This window comes from Leptidea sinapis, chromosome 32, assembly GCF_905404315.1.
Source record: "Leptidea sinapis chromosome 32, ilLepSina1.1, whole genome shotgun sequence".
Classification (NCBI taxonomy): domain Eukaryota; kingdom Metazoa; phylum Arthropoda; class Insecta; order Lepidoptera; family Pieridae; genus Leptidea; species Leptidea sinapis.
The window spans coordinates 861,952-873,388 of record NC_066296.1 but is presented as its reverse complement, the minus strand read 5'-3'; the positions used below and the strand labels follow the sequence as shown (position 1 = coordinate 873,388).

Below are 11,437 nucleotides of genomic sequence, written 5' to 3'. Positions count from 1 at the left end.
TAATAACTTGAGTGCGTGAGTTTTGGTGCGAGCGAGAAAACGATATTGGCTGTTCTCTCGCTTACACATAACGGTTGGACTTTGGTTCAAGTATTTGTGAGAGTTGCGAATCCGTAGAGTCGGCCTTTTTACTTCTATTGTATGTAATTTTTTATGGAATAAGAGTGAGGTACATCCAATGGTAGGTGATCCTCTGTGCTTGTAAAGATTCACCTCTATTTATAATATACGGGCTCCCTTCAATTTTTATATTGTGTGAGGACTGAATTAATGATTATTCAAAATTTGTTTTTAATTAAGCAAATCATAATAAAAATTAAGCAACATTATTTTAATTTATACGCAATGTAATATTTCGCTGTGTGTTAAAAAGGAATTGATGATTAAAATAAGACTTTCTCATGTCGAGAATAAAAAAAAAAACATTCTTAGAGTTCATTTAGCTTTGCGATCACCTTGTTAGTATTATCACTTGTAAACTGTAACAGAGACGAGAGACAATTTTAATAATAAAGTGTTTAGATACATTTTAAAATTAGAGTGAATTTTGTTCAAAAGACAATTTCGGTCATTTCACAAATTGACACATTTGACCTAACTCATTTTTTTCTTTCAACGTGAAACTAAATCGTTAATTCCACCAAATTTAAATGCAATTAATTCCTTAAATATAATAAAAAGAAAGTGATTATAGTAGAAAGTAGTTATCACTTTCTTTTTATTATATTTAGTAAGGAATAGATTATTTTTAAAAATCCTTTGTTTTATGATAGTAAGGGATTAGATGAGAACGACGTTCAGCTGATGGTATTTGATACACCCCGCCCATTCCGATGCAGTGCCGCTCAGGATTCTTGAAAAACCCAAAAATGCCGAACGGCACTACAATTGCGCTCGTCACCTTGAGACATAATGTGTTAAGTCTCATTTGACCAGTAATTTCACTAGCTACGGCGCCCTTCAGACTGAAACCCAATAATATTTACACATTACTGCTTCATTGCTGAGTCTATATCTCCTATATATGCTAATCTAGCTGACATCCTGTGCAAAAAAACGTCCCACTCCAACTCTCCACTCAACTCTTTACAATATACCTTTACTTTTATAAATTAAGTAGTAATTGAAATAATATTCTCAATCTTAAAAGGCTTTCCTACAACTTTTTCGACAGAAAGCACCATTGAAACAAAACCGATGACGTGTCTGTCTTCCCACGCAATTTCCTAGGTCTATAACAGCTTAAAAGCCGGCGTGCACTGCGCCCTAACGTACTCCACGTAAACTCGCCCCGACCGAAGGTTCCTGAATCTTGTCACCTGTAACTTAGCCTGAACTTCAGACGACAAGTGAAAACGTGAGTATATTTTAAAATCTTTTATTTGTATATGAGTGTATAATGTTTTTCGCTTGGATAATTTTTTCTATATATAAAAAATTAACTTCTGATTTCTTATTCTCGTAAATATCGTAAAGCTTCTATGATACTGGAGGAACATACAAATAAAAAAAATATGGAATAAAGTTGCTTATTCGTCCGATAAATTATACTTACGTTATATATCTTATTAATAATGATACTATGTTAATTAAAAAAATATTTTACATATTTATTCTATTTTCTGTGATAAAATACGTTAATAATATTACTTGTTTGTAAAAATATTATAATAAAAGTGAACATAACAATATTTAAACGTCACAATTCGTAAAGAACGAAATTTAAATAAATTTAACTTAATTGCCCATTATTTAATTCTCAAAACCCCTTTTTATATAGGTTATTTATGTACACATTCTAAACTAATAATTTAAAATTTACATCCACATTCAAAAGTTTGAATAAGAGGTAACATGACAATAATTATTATTTTCATATAGTGGCGGCAATATATACATTTGTTATGAGTTATAATATATATATTTTATATATATAATTTTATTATATGTGGAGGTATTCTATACAACACCAAATATACAGCTGATAATGTGTTATAAAACGAATAAAAGTCGGTATTTAGTGAAAGATACTTTTTTTTCATAATGTTCAAGTAAATCAGTATTTTATCTAACGTGAGCTACTCAAAGTAAAATATAAAAATTATGTTTGAAATAATATACCTTTGAAATGACATTCAATTCAATGAAATGAATCATTTCATTTGTAGCAATTGAGGAAATAAATTTGACACTACAAAATATTTTTTCTAAGAATTATAGTTAAATAGGTAACTCATCTCGGATCTGCACTAATAAATACTCGTTAGGAAAGATTTTTGTTTCTTAAATAAAAATAACCATTAAGGTATTGTATTTTACAAGCCAAATAAGATCAAATACTATTTTGGATAACAAATAAAGTTGAGTTGATAGTAAAAGTTCTACCTTGAAGGCAGTTTGTTCATTTAAATATATTTTAACATGAAATATTGGCCTCTAACATACCGCATAGAACTATAAAATTATAATAAATTACTTTTCATATTTGCGGGTGAATCAGCAACATATTATATACAGTTTATACAATACTCCTGGGAATTGTATTAATTATCTATACTTTAGTATGTAATGTACAGTAAAAATGAATAATTTTTTATGCATCGCCTGGACGGTCCTGGTATTCAGTACTTATATCTGAACTATATAAATTGCCGGGTACCAAAATAACAGCATCAATTATATACCCGGGACATTAATAAACTGAACTGATTTTGACGAGAATGTAATTAAGGCTTGATATTGTAGTAAAGTTACAAGAAAATTGTAATATTTGTAACATAATTCGATCTTTAATTATAATCCGAGTAATCAATGATTGAAGTTTACTAAAACATAACAAGTTGCTGATTTAAAATACAACGAAACATGCTTTAGTATGTTATTATTATGTATATGTCTACATATACATAATAACATACTAATATATAACAGCAACATTGTCATGTTGTATATGACCACACAACCTCAGCCTGTACAAATATTAATCTTTTTTTTTCTTCAGATGCACAACCACAATATTTTTTGTGCATTAAAATCTATAATCACATCATATATCACACATATCATCACACTATATATCTTTGATAATAAGAGAGGTATCGTCAAATAGTCAATTCTCAACTAAATTGAAAATATACCTTATTATAAGCTTACTCATTTAATTTTTACACTGTTGTGTTTTAGACATATATTTAAATAGTTTAAATTTGAATTAAATTGATATTTATGTAATGAATAATGTATTTTGTATAACTGTATGTATTTGTCAAAAATATGGCAAACATGTACCTTATAATATTTATGTAACATCAATTTAAAATGTTTATTCAGTAAAGTATACAACGTCATTGTGTTTATACAAATAAAATCTTTGACTTGGACTTTGAAAACCCTTAAAATTATTAATTTTTAGTAAATTCAAATTTAAATAATTTTATTCAAAATAGGATGTCACATTACTTATTGAAAGTCAAAAACTACCACCTAATCCAATAAGAATGCCTCAGACCTGAGAAGAATGGGTGCAATAAACTCAGCGGGCTTTTTTTTTCATAAAAAATGTTTACAAAGTAATATTGTACTTTAAACTTATTATTTAATAGACTGAGGTCATATATTATGTTATAGTAACCTTTACCACACAACGTTTTTTAACAATTCCTTTGAGTATCGTAATACTTTTGTATTGAACATTTTCTGGGATCTTGTTGTAAAAGCATATACATCGCCCCACAAAAGACTTACTTACTCGACTTAGCCGAGTAGTAGGCATTATAAGTTTATGTCTGTTCCTGGTGTTAACATTACGGTTATGACAATTTCTAGCAAATTCACTTATGTGCCTATGAACATACATTACATAATCAAGAATATATTGTGGAGCAACAGTCAAGATGTTAATTTCTTTAAATTTTCTCTCTCTCCATGACTCTCTAGGAACGAATGAGAATCCTATTACTAAGACTCCTCTGTCTGTCTGTCAACGGATTGTATATCATAAACCACTATAGCTAGCTGACATTATACAACATATATATATATATATATATATATATATATAAAACATGGTTGCTCATTCCAAAATGGCCGACATGCAAATAAAAAGAAATTACATTATCTTTTTGAATTTATTTAACCATAGTCCATCCATACTAAATAAAATAGAACAGTATTCAATAAATGCATTTCCTTTATTACCACAAGTAGTTATATCAGTGGTCATTACATAATGCCAGTGACACCAGTTAACTTTTTTAAAATTATATATCGATCTTGATTCCTGACCTAGACGAAGGATTTATACGTCTAAATAGAGTATGACAGCTGACAGCTGTGGAAACGTTGAAAAAAATTGAAGTTAGAACCACTATTTTGAGTAATTCACGCACACTAACAGAGTGTCATACAAATCACGAATTTAAGACGTAGCTTGTCACGGACACTAAACTAATATTCCTGGCCTGTTTTCATGGGTTGTCTAACAGCAAGAGACTTTATCTAGACCTATAAATTATCTAAGAGATTTGTGTAGAATGTGTAGTGGTTAGTCGTTTATTCTCCTCTTCTACAAAAAGGTAATAAATAATACGCGAACTTAATTACCTCGAATTTCATCCAATGAGATGGAAATTTTAAAATTCTGTGTTAAAATTTGGTTTACGATAATATTGCGGCAACTTCAACGCCTCTTAAATATGTCGGTACATGTAAAGCTTATAATATAATTGTGCGTTGTATTATACTTGATACCTTTTTGTCTTAATACAGGCATTTAAGAACAGACAAAATATAAAAAATCACTGGTTTTTCCCTGTAAGTTGAAATAATCTCAGAGCAGAACTGTTGAACTGCGCGTCAAAAATTGATTTCATAGACTTATTCACACGCAAATAAAATTAAAAAATATTAAGGTTCACGAATCGAAATAAAAACTGCATAAAGTATGCTAAATTTGATTAAAATCGGTTCAGTTCTTTAGGACAAACAACGTGTCACGAAATATTAAATATTATTTATAATTATTAAATTTATTTAAATCTCAAATATAAATATTCCAGTAGATAAATAAACGAGTGCTGTAAAAAATAGAGCTCGTAATCTCTATGACTGTTATTTTGTCATGTGAAAAGTTTTAGCAGCCATAATAATTAAAAAGTTATTTAAATTAACATTTACATTAACTTCTAATTGGCAGGCAAACATGTTGCAGTACAGATTATTACCGTTCTGTAGTTTATTGCTCTGACAAGAGATTAACCCTTTAGTATTCATGTTCTGTTATATAATGAATGACTATTTATTGATTATATATGAGCTACAAGTAATTTATTGATAAAGTTATTTTTTAATTGTAATTTATAAATATAAATCAAGAGTCCGTTATTATGTTGTTTTTTTTGTACAGCTTACGTTTAGCTAAATTATGTAATTACTATAAGAAGCATAACGACAAACTCTGTACAAATCAGGCATAGTTAAGGGTGTGAGATGATTTCCCTACTATTTTTGTATTAACTTTGTGCATATTTCTGGAAATTTGACTTGCAAAAAGAGGTAGTAGTATTGTAGATTGATATAGATTGTCAAAGAAAGTTGGCAAATTTTAATGCTCTATTAAAAAAGGCTCTGTCGTCAATCCTACCTTCTACTCCACAGCTGAATATCTAAGTGATCCGATAGCCACCAGGGCTATATATATTGTATATTTTATTAAAAGTAGCGCAAAAACAATGCTGGGAGAGTTTTTCGTGCCGCTTCTTCTCTCTCAGAGCGCCGTTTGTTACGGAAGCGGTAATAGTGTCTCGTATATAAGAAATGACATCAAAAAGAATTCTAAAGGAATCAATTTTGAGAAAATAAATGCCTTGTATGCCAAATTAGCTATTTGTCTTGCTAGTCCCTACTATTTTAAATGAACTGCCACAGATATTGTTAAAATATGTTTCCACGAAAAATTACTTTAAATACATTCTAAGAAAAACATTATCTGTCACTACAAATGGATTTTATCAGGTACATTATGACTTTTTTTTAAATCTGTATTATTATCTAATTACTTCACAGATGTTGGTATATAAGTTCAATAATACAACATTGATTTTGGTTTTATGTGGGAGTTTCTTTTGCACAGGATGTCAGCTCGATTATGGGTACCACAACGGCGCCTATTTCTGCCGTGAAGAAGTAATGTGTAAATATTACTGTGTTTCAGTCTGAAGGGCGCTGTAGCTAGTAAAATTACTGGGGAAATGAGACTTAACATCCTATGTCTCAAGGTGACGAGCGCAATTGTAGTGCCGCACAGAATTGTCGGGCTTTCCAAGAATCCTGAGCGCCACTGTATTATAGTAGGCAGGGCGTATCAATTACCATCAGCTGAACGTACTGCTCGTCTCGTTCCTTATTTTCATAAAAAAAATGTAAGTAACACTATTATTGTTACACGAGAACTACTGTGAATCAACTTACGTAGTTTGACAGGTTATAATTATGAAATGTGTTATGGCTACTTGAATAAATGAATTAAAAACAAAAAATAAACAGATACTTTAACATTGAATCAAGTCTATTTGATGGACACTTAATAAACACCAGAACAGTGCTGAAAATTGTCAGGTTAACAACTAAACAAAGCCGTGTTGAGCTTTCTCTAAACAAGCAAGCGGCTAGTTTATAGGTACCACAACGGCGCTTATTTCTGCCGTGAAACAGTAATTTGTAAGCATTACTGTTTTTCGTTCTGGAGAGCGCCGTAGCTAGTGAGATTACAGGGCAAATGAGACTTAACATCTTATGTCTCAAAGTGACGAGCGCAATTTTAGTGCCGCTCAGAGTTTTTAAGTTTTCAAGAATCCTGATCGACACTGCATTGTAATGGGCAGGGCGTATCAATTACCATCAGTTGAACGTCCTGCTCGTCTCGTCCCATAGTGGCATAAAAAAAGACTATAAGGCTGAGTTACTTGAACTGATATACTAATATAAATACTAAATATAATAAAGTAATTAGCGGACGCTAGCTTGTGGCTTAGTACAATTATAAAACACTAGCTGACCCGGCAAACGTTGTTATGCCATATAAAGTATAATTCACGCGATAGTTTTATAAGTAATGAAATATTGCCTATTTTATAGCCTGTACATTATTTTGTTCCATTGTCAATAGTTTTTGCAGCGCACGCAAAAATAGGTTTTAGATTTTACACCTTGTGTTACAAAATAGCAATTTTATTACGGATCCCTAATTTTGAAAAAAAAAAAACATATAAGCCTTCCTCGATAAATGGACTACCCAAAACTGAAAGAATCATTCAAATCGGACCAGTAGTACCAGAGATTAGCGCGTTCAAACAAACAAACAAACACTGCAGCTTTATAATATTACTAGCTGACCCGGCAAACGTTGTTTTGCCATATAAAGTATAATTCACGCGATAGTTTTATAAGTAATAATATATTGCCTATATTATAGCCTGTACATCATTTTGTTCTATTGTCAATAGTTTTTGCAGCGCACGCAAAAATAGGTTTTCGATTTTACACCTTGTGTTACAAAATAGCAATTTTATTACGGATCCCTAATTTTGAAAAAAAAAAACAAAGCCTATAGCCTTCCTCGATAAATGGACTACCCAACACTGAAAGAATCATTCAAATCCGACCAGTAGTACCAGAGATTAGCGCGTTCAATAAACAAACAAACACTGCAGCTTTATAATATTAGTATAGATATGTACTTACACAGAACACTCGTAAATATTATTAAAATGTTTATCGCATCATATAAAACTAATAAGTTACATTATCATAAGCAGCTTATTAAAACAGTATTTTCACATTGTATACATAATGAATTACATTTGTATTGTAAAAGCGAAGTGGTTACTGATTTAAGGAGACAATTCGGCTAAGTGAACACACGAATGTTATCAAATGAGATGCAGATCTAATAATATCGTAGATGGAACGCTCTATCTAATGTTTTGTGTTCATAACCACTTAATAAAAGAAAGCTTTATAGAATTATTAAAATGCATTAAAGGCATTTATTTTCTCAAAATTAATTCCTTTAGAATTGTTTGATGTCATTTGCTTCACAGCCGTCCCTGTGACAAGATTATTCTTTCTTGTGTGTCAACCCAAACATTTTGACACTTGGCATGTAATCATAACTAACCAAACACTTCTTCCCAATTACATAACATTATGTCTGGCAATAAAGGTATTGCTTTATTAATAAACTGTACACGTGTAACTTTAGTATAACCAACCGAAAACTTAGACTAAAACAATTGACAATTTGACAGAATGTAGGTATATTTTTATTTAGCATTCGCTGTATAACAAATTATGCAATCGAGTCTATTATATTTTAAGACTATGGAAAGAAGACGCCATTTGGTCTGTTTTTAATAAAAGTGATTTAATCGACTGAAGCAATATTATTATACAATTTCATTTTCGTGTGTATTCAATGTATTCGATGTAAAGAAATTTTGTTGTGGGTTATTAAACTATATAATCAATTTAAGATCTTAAAATTGATATTAAGGTTTTGAAAACTTTTGAACTTCAACGATATTTTTTGCAATGTTTTAAATAAACTAGCATACATCTTGTACGATATTTATTGTATATGAGTGATTATTATTATGTTATTAAGACCCATGAATAAAATTAACGGAAATTCAATATATTTTCGTACAAATGCCGCCAACGTCGGTGTGACCACAATTTATTACATATATCACTAACAGCCGGGCGCCCCCTCACTACCTATTAACCAATATTTACATATACTTAATCAAAAACATGTACGTATAAAATAATGTTTAACAGTTTCAATCTTGGTGTATGAGAGTGATTTAATTTTGGGTGACCCGGCAAACCGTTGTTTTGTCATATAAAATATTTTTACTCGTTGTCCGTTTTCTCTCCGACTTACTTTTAAATCCGGCTACCACGAAAAAGTCTTTTAATTTTTTGGGTTAATATAATACAGCCTATGACACTCATAAAAAATGTAGGTTTTTTGGTAACATATATTTCAAAATTGGTTCAGTAGATTCAGAGATTATATGTATCATTATTAGACACGGGACACAGCCAAATCCAACAAATTAAAAATCATGAAAATGGTCTAGCCGTGCTCAAGTTATAAGTATTCGAACAACTATATTGTGTACGGTATGTAAATTTATGATGATCACATTATGAGACATTATAAACGCTATAGTTTGTAAGGATAGATAGGTACGGATGTATATATTATTTATATATAGGATGATAGATGAAAATTCAAAAGTTATAGGTAGCCACTGCTATATACTCCTATAAACTATATTAAACGTTTTTTTCGGTCAGCATAAACATGCAGATTTTGCAATTTAGAAAAGTGTGAGCAAGCCACGTAGAGCTGGCCGTGGGAAAAACATGGCGTTCCCAAATGTACACCTGCTATCTCCCTGCAATGTGTTAATAGTCATTGAAAATGCAACTTTTAATGGGAATTGCAGGCGAAGTTAATAACACGTCCGCCCGCAGTTGTACAATCGCCTGAGCGCCTGTCCCATTCGCCCGCCACCGGACCGCACCATAATATCACGCACTCGGTTGTTTATCGTCATCGTCATAAGTATTCAAAAATTTGTACAAATCACATAGAGTCAAAGTTTATCTACTTTAATACCAGATTCGATAAAAGAATATATTATGTATTATGATATACGGATCAATTTGTTACTACGAAATATGCGTTAGAAATACATGAATAATTTGTATTGTATTTATATTTCGCTATTTTGGCGATAATGGCTTTCACATAAAATATAGATATATTCTGTCGCGGGCCTTTTGTAGGATTATTTAAGATAAAAATTTTGGTTTTGCAGCGCAAACATGGCAGATTTTTTCCTACTTACTTGACACTTATCGTTGGATATTTTGGATAATTCTAAAATAATAGTTTTAATTTTTGCAATGGTGTTATCAGTTTTATATTTAAACACATTTAACAAAAAATACCAACTCTAAATCCAAAAATAAATATTCTCTAGGTACAACATTATGATGTTGATAATATCAATAGATTTTACCGTTTCGGATGAAATATATCTGTCGTATGCATGAAAAGACAGAAAAATCTAAAACTCTCGCCAAATGTGCTTGAAATTATCTAATCTCTCATAGAACTTCTTACATCAGCTCTCGGTTCCCAAAGGAGGTTCTGTCGCGTGTGATATGTCAATTTGAGAGTATTTGTTCCTTGAACAAAATATATTTATCAGTACACCTGGGATTCATACTGGAGTCAAGCGTAGTTGGATTGTATTATTCCTTGGAGGCAGTGTTAAAGTGATACAGGATTGTCATAATGTTGCTTTATGATAATGATAAACATTCTCATCATAAAATTATTTAAATTTGCAAATGAAAAATATAGGGTATGTAAAATAGTTTCAATGATTTATTGTCTATTCTCGAAATACCTCGAAATAAAATCAGTATCACCTACATCCAACATTCAACAAAATAAAATTTAAAATTATAAACAGCGTTGTCTGGCCACGCGTGTCTATCCGCTTGGGTTGTTTTGTTCTAGACGAAGCCACGCGTAGCGAGTGTAGGTACCTACTATTACATTTGGCTTGGCACTGACTTCAAAGCTATCAATATGTAGCAATTAACAATGTAGCATAAAGAGAACAGTTAGAATTTCATTTTAAAAATATGTACTGGCTTCTAGGAAGACACTCTAAGATGTCAGTACAAAATAAAGTTTTATTGTACAAGCAAGTTCTTATGCCTGTATGGACTTATGAGATCCAGCTGTGGGGCTGCACCAAACAAACAAATATTCAAATCATACAACGCTTCCAGAATAAAGTATTGAGGGAAATTGTGAACGCACCTTGGTACATTTGAAACAGTGAACTCCACCGGGACCTTAACATTGAGTTTGTTGACAAAGTAATCCAAAAATATGCTGAAGCTCATCAACATAGACTTCACCATCACGTGAACGTCGAGGCAATCCAGCTCCTTGACAACACTGATATAGTAAGAAGACTAAAACGAACAAAACCTTGTGAGTTAGGGTAGTGCTAGTGAATTAGTGTAATACAATATAAAAATAGTGATATTATAAAAGGCACATGAACAAAGTGACTTCCCCTTAATAGAGACATTAAGAAATGTGTTAATGGACACATTCTTAGTTTAATCTATCTAGCAGTTTAAGTTAAAGTAGAAATACTTTTTAGTCTAAGTTAATTGTAATGCAAGTGGGGCAACATTATACAGATTGAACGTGCAGATAGAACGTGCATATTTGCATCATCTTTTTTCGCGGGGTAGAAAGTGCGCGGGCGGGGGGAGTCTGCATCATTGGGTAGGCGGGCTCATGGAGTTTTAGTCACTATGAGTCACTTCGACGGGA

The 11,437-nt window shown here is 31.3% G+C and overlaps 1 protein-coding gene across 1 annotated transcript in view; it reads left to right on the top strand.

Annotated features, from left to right (window-relative positions):
• Positions 1 to 1,279: 1,279 nt before the first annotated feature.
• The window catches only part of LOC126974363 (neuropeptide CCHamide-2), a 47,369-nt gene continuing 37,211 nt past the window's right edge, over positions 1,280 to 11,437 (top strand). Inside the window, exon 1 of the mRNA XM_050821830.1 lies at positions 1,280 to 1,357. The gene's annotated coding sequence lies outside the window, so the exon portion shown is untranslated. The remainder of the gene's footprint in view (positions 1,358 to 11,437) is intronic.